At 43.6% G+C, this 11,621-nt stretch overlaps 1 pseudogene; it reads right to left on the reverse strand.

Moving 5' to 3' along the window:
• Positions 1 to 7,086: 7,086 nt before the first annotated feature.
• LOC100338202 (3-phosphoinositide-dependent protein kinase 1 pseudogene) lies at positions 7,087 to 11,027 on the reverse strand (annotated as a pseudogene).
• Between the last annotated feature and the right edge of the window lie 594 nt (positions 11,028 to 11,621).

An 11,621-nucleotide genomic window follows, 5' to 3' on the forward strand; every position in this document is an offset into this window, starting at 1 on the left:
TATAGTTCTTGCTCAGTCCCACTATAACACACACACCACTATGATTAGGTCTAAATTAGTATTATTAAAGTCTCAATGTTTATTAGGGTATTGCTTAAGCCAATTTTTTTCTTCTTTTGCTCTCCCCATACTCTGGTACAGAGTGGTATTAGCAAAAGTTTACTGCTGCTTCTGATACCTTTAGCTATTTTAGATGTAAGCATATACTTGATCATTCTTGGGTTTTAATAATTACCCAACCATTGACTAATTATAAGATCTCTCTGAACCATGATTTCATCAAAGATAAAATAGGAACCAAGAATACTTGTCTTTAGGGGAAGGCATTGGTGTAGCAGTTAAGATGCCCCTTGGGAAATCCACACTCCATATCAGAGTACCTGGATTTGAGTTCTTGTTCTGTTTCCTATTCAAGCTTCCTGCTAATTTACACCTGGAACATAGTAATTGATGGCTCAAGTATTTGGGTACCCCATGCATGCGACATGGACTGGGTTCCTGGCTCCTGGCTTCAGCCTGGCCCAACCCTAGCTGTTGTAGGCATTTGGAGAGTGAACCTACAGATGGAAGACCTCTCTCTATTTCTGTCTCCATCATTTTCTCTTTCTCTAAATAAATACATTTTTTTTAAAAAAATGTGACTTCTAGAACTGTTGTGGAGATTCAGTGAGATAAGAGCCAATGCTCAGTGGCTGGTATGTGCTATTACTGGTGTTGGCTTGAGGCAGTTCTCTACAGGTCTGGTGGTGATGAGGATACCTCTATGTTCTTCCCCTCTGGTCTAAAGGGTTTTATACACTGGTTGAGGAAATTATAAGTAGGAACTGCCTTCTAGGAGATAAAGAACCCAGATATTCTGCCAAAACTGTGAGAATATTAGGGAAAGAAGTGAGGAAACATGAACTTTAAGTAGAGCTCAGAACCCTTTTCAAATCCTATTTCCATAGTGGGATTGAAAACCTGGCTCCTGGAGTTGAGGGAGGCTTTCTGATCCCACAAGAATGATTCCAAAAACAGCCCTCCTGGCACTAGGGGTGGTTGTTTTTGCCCATAATGAGGAGGAAACAATTTACCCAGATGTGGGCCTGGTCAGGCTCCATTCCCCATCAAGATCAAGCCAAGAATTCAGAAGGGTGGAGGATGGCACATCCATTAAGCAGCTGTTTTCACATCTTGCACAGTGTTTCAAAGTGTATGCAGTATAACATTTTAAAGAAGGCCGGTGCTACAGGCTGAAGAATACAATATGTGGGGCAGATCCAGATATGAAAATGCTGTGTGGCTTGGAAGAGTCATCTGATTATGAGTAGTATGAATTGAGATGTCTTTTTCTGAAATTCCTGCCTTATCATTCAGTAGTCACATCTTCTTTTTTTTTTAAAGATTTATTTATTTATTTGAAAGGTAGAGTTACAGTGAGAAGGAGAGGCAGAGAGAGAGAGAGAGTGGTATTCCATCTGCTGGTTCACGCCCTAATGGGCAGCAATAGCCAGAGCTGTGCCCATCTGAAGCCAGGAGCCAGGAGCTTCTTCTGGATCTCTCATGCAGGTGCAGGGGCCCAAAGACTTGGAACATCTTCTACTGCTTGTCCAGGCCATAGCAGAGAGCTGGATCAGACGGAGAGCACCCATATGGGATGCCGGCATGCAGGCGGCGGCTTTACTTGTTACACCACACTGCCGGCTCCATTCCAACCTTGGACTTCTAGGTAAAGTCTAATCATTCATTCATTGATTGTAGAGTTATACTTGCATACTGAGGATTTACCAAAGCCAAGCATTGTAAGATGGGTGCACAGGACCTTGATTTTGATTCTGGAAAGGGAAGAGGAGACTTTTCTAATAATGCAGCCTGCTACTCCTTTCGAACAGTATTTGTGGGAAAGCATGAATGTCTCTCCTGTCTGAATATGGGGAAAGCAATTTCATGTAGAATGGCTTAATTCTGATATTTACTGGGCTCATCATCCCATCTGGGGGTAGGTCCAGGACTGAGAAGGATGGAGCAGCACTGCATGTTGTCATGGTAACTTGGCCTTAACACACCTTGGCTCCTTTGTGTTGCCCCCAAATTACCTTTAAAGGAGTGTGCATTTTCAGAATGTGGAAAGCGTCCCTTCATTTTCACACAATCAATTATAAAGCCATTTTTCAAGGCCCTTAAGCAGAGGAGGGGTCATTTCTTTTTGAGGCTGATGCTGTGCTGATGCTGTTTCTTTACTCAGAAGTAAACCATTAGTACCCAGACTATTTCATTTTTCCTTGGGACATTTTGCTTTCAAATTCCTTTTTCATATGTATGGTACATTTTACTGCCACACTGTTTTAACCTCATGCTTAAGCAATCCTAAAGGGCAAGAAAATGAACCCACCAAATATTTATGTCTCAAAATAAGGTTTTGAGGTTGGAACTGATATCTCTATTTTACAGGTGGAAGAACCAAGGCTCCAGGAGGATCACTTGGTTAGGAAATAGCAGGAAGAGGAATAGAAACAGGCCTTTAGATTCCAAATCTGGTCTCCTTCTGTTACACCTTACTGACTCTCAGTCACTTCTAACTTTTGTTATTTTACAAAAATACAGATGCATACAAAATAGCAACTGCTTTGTGCTTTGCTTTTTTAAAAAAGGCTCTATTGAAGTATTTCATGTATATATTTTCTCATGTTATATGTATATATCATAAATTTCACTCATTGTAAACATACATAGTTCAGTGATTTTCAAAAATGTGTAACAGTTTTATTGGGATATAATTCACCCATTCAAATTCTACAACCCAATGGTTTTTAGTATATTCACAGAGCTGAATTGTTGTTGACTGTAGTCAATTTTTAGAACATTTTCATCACCTCAGAATGAAAAGGAAGCAGGTGTTGTTAGGTTGCCGCATGGGATGCCTGTGTTCTCTATATTGGAGTGCTTGGTTCTAGTCCCAGCTCCTCCACTTATAATCCAGCTTCCTGCTAATGCATTTTGAGAGGCAGCAGATGATGATGGTTCAAGTGCTTGGGCTTCTGCCACCCATGCAGGAGACCTGAATGCAGTTCCAGGCTCCTGGCATCAGCCTGGCCCAGCCCCAGCTTTTGCAGACATTTCAGCAGATGGGAGATTTCTGTCTATCTGTCTGTTTCTCTCTGTCACTCTGCCTTTCCAGTAGATGAAAAATAAACAAAAAAGAAACCATTTACCCATGAGCCATCATCCTCTATCCTCCCAACCCTCCACTCCCTAAGCTGTAAAGAACCACTAATCTATTCTGGACATTTCATATAAATGATATTTTATAATGTGTGGTATATTGTGACTGACTTCTTTCATTTAGTACAGTGTATTCAAGGTTCAGGCATGCTGGGGTATATAACAATACCACACTCCTGTTTAGGGCCAAATAATGTTTCATTGTGAGGATATACCACCATTTCTTATCCACTCATCAGTCAGTGGTTGTTTGAATTGTTTCAACCTTTTGGTAATTATGAGTAATACTGCAATGAATATTTGTGTATGAGTTTTGGTGTGGACACGTTTTCATTTCCCCTGGGTAAGTATCTAGGAGTCACATTGCTGGGTCAAATGATAACTCCATGTTTAACTTTTTTTTTTTTTGACAGGCAGAGTGGACAGTGAGAGAGAGAGAGAGAGAGAAAGGTCTTCCTTTTGCCGTTGGTTCACCCTCCAATGCCCGCCGTGGCCGGCGCGCTGCGGCCGGCACACCGCGCTGATCCGATGGCAGGAGCCAGGAGCCAGGTGCTTATCCTGGTCTCCCATGGGGTGCAGGGCCCAAGCACTTGGACCATCCTCCACTGCACTCCCTGGCCACAGCAGAGAGCTGGCCTGGAAGAGGGGCAACCGGGACAGAATCCGGCGCCCCAACCGGGACTAGAACCCGGTGTGCCGGCGCCGCTAGGCGGAGGATTAGCCTAGTGAGCCGCGGCGCCGGCCCTCCATGTTTAACTTTTTGAGAAGCTACCACACTGTTTTCCAAAGTGATTGCACCAACAACCTACATATGAGGGTTCTAGTCTCTTCACACCCTCACCAATACTTGGTGTGCTTTGCTTTTCTCACTTACCATTATTTCATACATATCCATGTGCTGCTTCCCTGGTTACTCTGCAAAAAGGTAGACTACAATTCCATGAGCAAAATGTGTGCCCCACTGTCTTTGTCAACGTAAGACTTTGTTGCTCTAGGGCCAGTGCTGTGGTGTAGGTAGGCTAGGCTTCCACCTGTGGCGCCAGCATCCCATACGGGCACCAGTTCATGTCCCAGCAGCTCCACTTCCGACCCAGCTCTCTGCTATGGCCTAGGAAAGCAGTAGAAGATGGCCCAAGTCCTTGGGACCCTGCACCCACGTGTGAGATCTGGAAGAAACTTCGGGCTTCTGGCTTCAGATTGGCCCAGCTCAGGCCGTTGTGACCATTTGGAGAGTGAACCAGCAAATGGAAGACCTTTACTCTGTCTCTTCCTCTCTCTCTCTGCAACTCTACCTCTCAAATAAATAAACAAACTTAGGGGGGAAAAAGACGGTTTCTCTAATTCATGTGTATTTATAATACATACATATAGTAGAACATTATACTTTTAAAATATGTGCCTAACATGGTACATATGAAATACATGACACTTGTTCTCTTTATACAAAAAAAAAAAAAAAAAAAAAAAAGGCAAAAAAAGGGGATTCAATTGGGAATCTTAAAACTTCAAAAAAAAAAGTTTATTTTCTTCTCATCTGGAAAGTCAGGTAGAGGGAGAGATCTTCCATCTGCTGTTTCACTCCCTAGATGTTTGCAACAGCCTGGACTGAGCCAGGCCAAACACAGCCAGAGAGTCAGAATTCAATCCAGGTGTCTCAAGTTAGTGGCAGGGATCCAAGTACTTGAGCCACCATCTTCTTGCTCCCAGGATGCATATTTACAGGTGGCTAGTCTGGAAGTAGAGGAACCGGAAATGAAGCAGACACTCTGATATGGAATGCAGGCAACTTAAGCAGTGTGTTAACCACTGAGCCCAATGCCTGCTTCAGTTTGTTTATATTTGCATTCTTTCACTGTTGGTAAGCTTATAATATTTTTAACAGCCATCAGGTACTCAGTCTAACTGAGTTGTGGATCTATAGAAGCCAGACAGTGCAGGACAATCTACGGGTCAAAGCAAAGGGCAAAATGGAGTTTAAGGGAATTTCACTAGGTTTGGGGAACAAAGAAGAGGTCTTCAAAACATTATGGTGGGCTGAAGGTGTGGTGTAACAGGTAAAGCTGCCTGCCTGCAACACTGTTATCCTATATGGGTGCTGGTTCATGTCCTAGCTACTCCAGTTCTGATCTAGCTCCCTGCTAAGGCCCGAGAAAAGCAGTAGAAGATGGCCCAAATCCTTAGGCCCCTGCTACCCATGTGAGAGACTAGGATGAAGCTCTTGGCTTTGGACTGAACCAGCTCCAACCGTTGAGGCCATATAGGGAATGAACCAATGGATGAAAGATCTCTCTCTCTTTCTGTTTCTCCCACTCTATAAACTCTGCCTTTCAAATAAATGAATTTTTAAAAACATTTATGGAAAATGAATATTATAAAAATCTATGCAGCAAAATAAAATTGTATTTTAATTTTACTTCCTGCAACTTTATAAAAATTCCCTTTTAGGTCCAGTTATGCCTGATGGTGTGATTGTAGCCTCAGTAATAGATGAAGGGAATTCTAGCAAGGATGCTGAACTGAGCTTGATACATCCTTTTTCAAACTTTCCCTTCATTTGGCATTTCTAGTCTATTTTCCATCTCTGGCCATTCCTTTTCAATCTCCTTTGAGAGTTTATTTTCCTTTATCTCCCTCTTAGACATTAGTTTTCTCCAGAATTTCAATCTTGGGTTCTTTTTTTTCCACTTAACACACTGGGTGATATTCTCAGCCATAGCAGTAATGACCCAGTAAATGCTGAAAACTCATTATTAAATAATCATTAATAATTTCAAGACAGCAACAGCAGGGCATTAAACCAAGTGTGGGGTTCTTTTAAGCATGGCTTCTGTGGTTGCATAGGCTTCTGTGGTTGCATAGGTTGAACACCCATGATATTGGCCATGAAGTTAGGGTTAATGTATAAAGATAGAATTTTTACAGAATAGATGCTCATTCTACTATGTATGTGTATAAATGTATTAGCTTCCTATTGCTCAATAAGTTACTACAGACTTAGTGACTTAAATTTATTATCGTCCAATTCTAAGAAGTCAGAAGCCCAAAATAGTGTTATGGTGCTAACATCAAAATGTTGCAGGGCTGCACTTCCTCTGAAGGCTTTAGGGAAGAATCTATTTCCTTAGCTTTCCCAGTTTCTAGAGGTTGCCTACATTCCTTGGCTCATGACACCTTCTACCTTCAAAATTAACAGCATCACATACTCCCAATTCCTCTGCCTTTGACCTCTGCTTCCCTTGGTACATTTCTTTCTCTGTCTGTGCCCCTCTTCCTTTCCTCTTAGAAAAACCCGTGAGTTCCACTCAGATAATCCAAAATAATCTCTCCATCTCAAGGTCTTTTTTTTTTTTTTTTGACTCTGAATTCCTTTTTGTTATTGATTTTGTTCTTTTTGTGGTTGGGCATTTTTTTAAAGATTTATTTATTTGGGGATGGAGCTGTGGCACAGCGGGTTAACACCCTGGCTTAAAGTGCTGGCATCCCATATGGGCGCCAGTTCTCGTCCCGGCTGCTCCTCTTCTGATCTAGAGTTACACACAGAGAGAGGAGAGGCAGAGAGAGAGAGGTCTTCCATCTGATGGTTCACTCCCCAATTGGCCGCCAGCTGGAGCTGCACTGATCCGAAGCCAGGAGCCAGGAGCTTCTTCTGGGTCTCCCATGTGGGTGCAGGGGCCCAAGGACTTGGGTCATCTTCTACTGCTTTCCCAGGCCATAGCAGATGGCTGGATCGGAAGAGGAGCAGCTGGGACTTGAATGAGTGTCCATATGGGATGCCGGCACTGCAGGCAGTGACTTTATCTGCTATGCCACAGTTCCAGCCCCTCTTCTTTTCTTTTAAGTAAAAAGGCTGCAAGGTTTTTGCCACCTGCGTTCCCCCTGAGACTGCTAGCAAGTGGCATGTGTCCTGGCAGCAAAGGGTAGTCTGGCCATAGGCCCTGTCACTGCATGGCAGCATCGGGTGGCTCTGGTATCGCTGCCTCCAAACCTCCTGGATCTTCCTGCACCATTTGGGAGCAACAGGCAATACCGCCTGTTAGGCATGTGCACAAAGAAGGTTTTAAAATGCCTGGCCTCTGGTCAGAGTTCTTACAACTGTGAGATTTCATCTTTTAGGACTTTGTTGACAGGACGCACGTAATATAAATGTGGCCCTCTGTGAGCTGTGACTGTCTTCATCAGACAAATAAACCCTTTAGCTCATCCACTGGACTCATTTTTGGTATTTTGGACCCATTTTGATATTAAATTGTTTCTACAACCTGGTGCCAGGGGTTTCCATTGGCCTGCTTCTCCAGTAACAACCTCTTCTCATCTGTGGAAAACTCTTAAGTCCAGTTCAAAAGAATTAGTGTCCAAGTGCAGATGTACTGCTCTATGTTGCTGCCTCCACTCTGGGGCAGGCCAGCATTTATGGCAGACAGAGAGTGGGAGGAGGATAATGATGATACCTGCATGCAGCTAAACTGGCTCAGGGGACTATCACGTTTGCCGTAACAGTCCTTGTCATCCTCAGACATGGCCTGTAGGTAGGCCATGAGCCTCAGAGCTTTTGCTGGTGGACTCAAAGAATGGGTGAGCTTTGAGAGAACCATCCCCTTCCATCTCTTCACAGCCTAACTGCTTTGTGGCATCTAAAACCAAAGGTTTTTCCACAAGTTCTCTTGCCTTAGGAGGAATTTTTCTGGAACGTCATATTCCAACTTAATCATCTTCTGAAATATAAGATACTGGTTTCCAGCTTGGAATGGTGATATCCCATGAGCTGGTATGTTATGCATCCCAGAGTGTAAAGCCCTGAACTTTCACAGGCCAACCTCTCTGTAAGCAGCTATGCAGAAACATCCTACACCATTCTATTCCAACAAATGAGTTTGCCCTGGCTTGCTCGCTTGCTCCCTAGAGACAACACCTTTGCTGTTCCACAGTCTGTGATCCGGATGTGCATATCTTCATTTAACGAGATACTTTCTGGTGTAAGGCCCCCCATGCAAGTACTCTAAAGCACACACAATCTCAGCAGTAAAAGGTAGCATACAAGTCTCATCAAGTGAACCGATTCTGCAAATGTATTTAAGTAGTTCTCCATGTTTGGCATAACTAAGGCCAAAATAGTCATCCTAAAAAGTAAAATAAAACTGGGGCTGGCACTATGGCGCAGCGGGTTAAAGCTCTGGCCTGAAGCGCCGGCATCCCATATGGGGGCTGGTTCTAGCCCTGGCTGCTATGGTCTGGGAAGGCAGTGGAAGATGGCTTGAGTTTGGGCCCCTGTACCTGCGTGGGAGACCTGGAAGAAGCTCCTGGCTCCTGCCCTTGGATTGGCGCAGTTCCGGCTGTTGCGGTCATCTGGGGAGTGAAGACCTTTCTCTCTGTCTCTACCTCTCTATGTAACTCTTTCAAATAAATAAAATAAATCTTAAAAAAAAAAGTAAAGTAAAGCTTAACAAAGAGGGGGAGATCCAGGTGCGACATCACATCTTGCTCTCTGGTCACATATGGGACCTTGTTCCCTTTTATAATATGCCGTTTCTCCAGGATTTTAATAGCATATTCTCTGGAGGTTGTGAGTTCTTGAGCCAGGACAACCTGAGGCACCAAACTGGAAACACCGGAAGGGCTCACAGCTGAGCACAGGACACACTGTGGGCAGCTCTGACACTAGAGGCAGCAACTGCCAGTGTACACAGATGCCTCTCAGAAGATGCAGTGGAGAAAGTTTTTGCCCAGAATTTCCCCATATTTGAAGTCTTTGGGCCATTTCTTTCAAGGCTATGGTGGTGGCTGGGTGGCCTGTTGCAGGGAGTTGGCACTTGGCCAGGACTCAGCTGTGGTGCCATCCATGGTGGGGCTCTGCCTGCTGCCACTGCTGGGGACAAGAGGGGCTGTGCCAGACTCAGTGCGGGTCCTCACCTTGGATGGGACGGGCAGGAACATAACACCATGCTGGACTGGGAGGGAATGATGTCATACAACCACTGCTACTTGGTGCCTCCTCTCCATCCTCTTCCCAGCACTCAAGATCTTTACTTACTCATAGTTAAGTCTCTTTTGCCATGTGAGGTGGCATAGTCACAGATTTGCACAATACCAACGTTCTTATTTTGTTATCCTTATTTCATCCTTCAGTGATTTCAGGATAAAGCCAAAACTCTTTTGCAAGACATGGGCCACCACTTGTGATCTGACCCAGGCCTGTCATCTTCCCTTCAATTCTTTCTACCCTTCTACCCTCCACCAATGCACTGAACATTCCAGTAGAGTGAATCCTTGTGAGTCTTCAGTTGTGAGTTAATGTCCTTGTGGGCCAGCCACTTTCCTGTTGCTATTTCTGTACAGAATCTCCTCCCCCAAATTCCCTCTTTGCCCTCCTTCTCTGCCAATTCTTTTTTGTTTTACTTTATTTTTTTACTTTTTGGTTTGTTTTACACTTGACCCAAGTTTTCTCCTTGCTAAACTTTCACTGCACCACTTAGGTTTGATCTTGGATAAGTTACTTCACTTCTCTATGTCTCAATCTTGTACCTAAAGAGTGAGAAGAGTGGCAGATATTTAAGACATGGGTTAAGATACTTTTGTCCACATCGGAATACCTGGGTTCAGCATTTGATTCTGACTCCTGATCCACTCCCTGCTAATGTAGACCCTAGGAGACAGCAATGATGACTCAAGTGATTGGGGTCCTGCATTCTATGTGGGAAACTTAGATTGTGTTTTTGGCTCCTGGCTCCAGCCCTGGCCTAGGCCTGGCCTTCTGGGTAATTGAGCCATATACCAGAAGATGGGAGCTCTGTCTGTCTGTCTGTCTGTATCTCTGCTTATGAAACAATTAAGTCAATGAATGATTTTTTTAAACAATTTAAAAGACTGAGAACAGACCAGAACTTGCATTATTGTGAGGATCAAATACATAATCCACATAAAGAACTTAGCAGACTGCCTGACAGATGGTAAATGCTTAAACTTATCCTCACTCATCATTATAAATATTCCTTGACTCCTTACTACTATGTAAGCATTTCCCCTCTGTCTTCTATTTTTTTTTTAAATTTTTTGACAGGCAGAGTGGACAGTGAGAGAGAGAGACAGAGAGAAAGGTCTTCCTTTGCCGTTGGTTCACCCTCCAATGGCTGCCGCGGCTGGTGCGCTGTGGCCAGCGCACCGCGCTGATCCGATGGCAGGAGCCAGGAGCCAGGTACTTATCCTGGTCTCCCATGGGGTGCAGGGCCCAAGTACTTGGGCCATCCTCCACTGCACTCCCTGGCCACAGCAGAGAGCTGGCCTGGAAGAGGGGCAACCGGGACAGAATCCGGCGCCCCGACCAGGACTAGAACCCGGTGTGCCAGCGCCGCAAGGCAGAGGATTAGCCTAGTGAGCCATGGTGCCAGCCCCTCTGTCTTCTATTAACACACAGTACATAGAAGGCAGCAGACTCTCCTGTAATTGTTCATTTGTAAGTCTCTTCTGCTGACTGACCATTCTTTGAATTAGGAACTCAATTGTTTATTTTTACATCACTGTGTCTCACATAGGATTTTAATATACAGCAAGTTAGTATTTATTGAAGTAAAATAGGAAAGCAATTCCTGGGGAACATATGCTAATTCTATTCTCAGAGTATTTCTTTAAATCTTTCATTTCATCCTTATCTTCCTGCCGCACCAGTCTAAAAATAACTCATTTGTCTACCTTCTATTTAAATAAAAGCACAGCATTCACAAAACCTACCCTGTTGTGCCAAATTTCCTTTTGTCTTCCTTTGCTCTAGCTACTTCCTCTTTTTTTCCTTCTACTTCCTCCTGGTTAAAGGTCATCTCTTTCAGTGTCGTCATTCTTTTTTTCTCAGTAGTGACAGTCTTCTTCCTAAAATTCATATTTTTATGAGCTTCCCAGAAAGCTGTATAGACTTTACCGTAACAAGGGAAGTCCCACCCTTCCTTTCCTGCCTTGTGCTGCAGCCCTTGAAGTTACCAGGAAATCTGCAGCCTTGGTGCAAGTCAGGATAAGCTCCCTCTTCCTGCAGGTCACAGTAATACTGAAGCTAGTTGCAGCGCTGTCCCACATTCAGGAACTATTTTGAAGTATGAAGTAATTCAGGCCTTTCTGTTCCCTCAGCTTGGTTTTGATTAAGTATGGAGGTCCCTAATATATTCATAAAAATCATTAACTTGACAGACATCATGGGGGATGTGAATCCTGTTCTAACACTTACTCTGAAGTTTAGCCTTCAATACACAATAGGGGCTTGTCACCTAATGTGGACCTTGCACCGGTCACTGTTCCTAAGCTGTTTATAATCTAATCAGAGATATATTATTTATAAACATTAAACAAAATATAAGATTAAAAACAATTCAATTCTAAAATACATCATAATTGATTTTTTTATTTGAAAGGAGGAGTTACAGAGAGGCAGAGAGAGAGAG

The sequence above is a fragment of the Oryctolagus cuniculus genome, chromosome 1, assembly GCF_964237555.1.
Source record: "Oryctolagus cuniculus chromosome 1, mOryCun1.1, whole genome shotgun sequence".
Taxonomy (NCBI): domain Eukaryota; kingdom Metazoa; phylum Chordata; class Mammalia; order Lagomorpha; family Leporidae; genus Oryctolagus; species Oryctolagus cuniculus.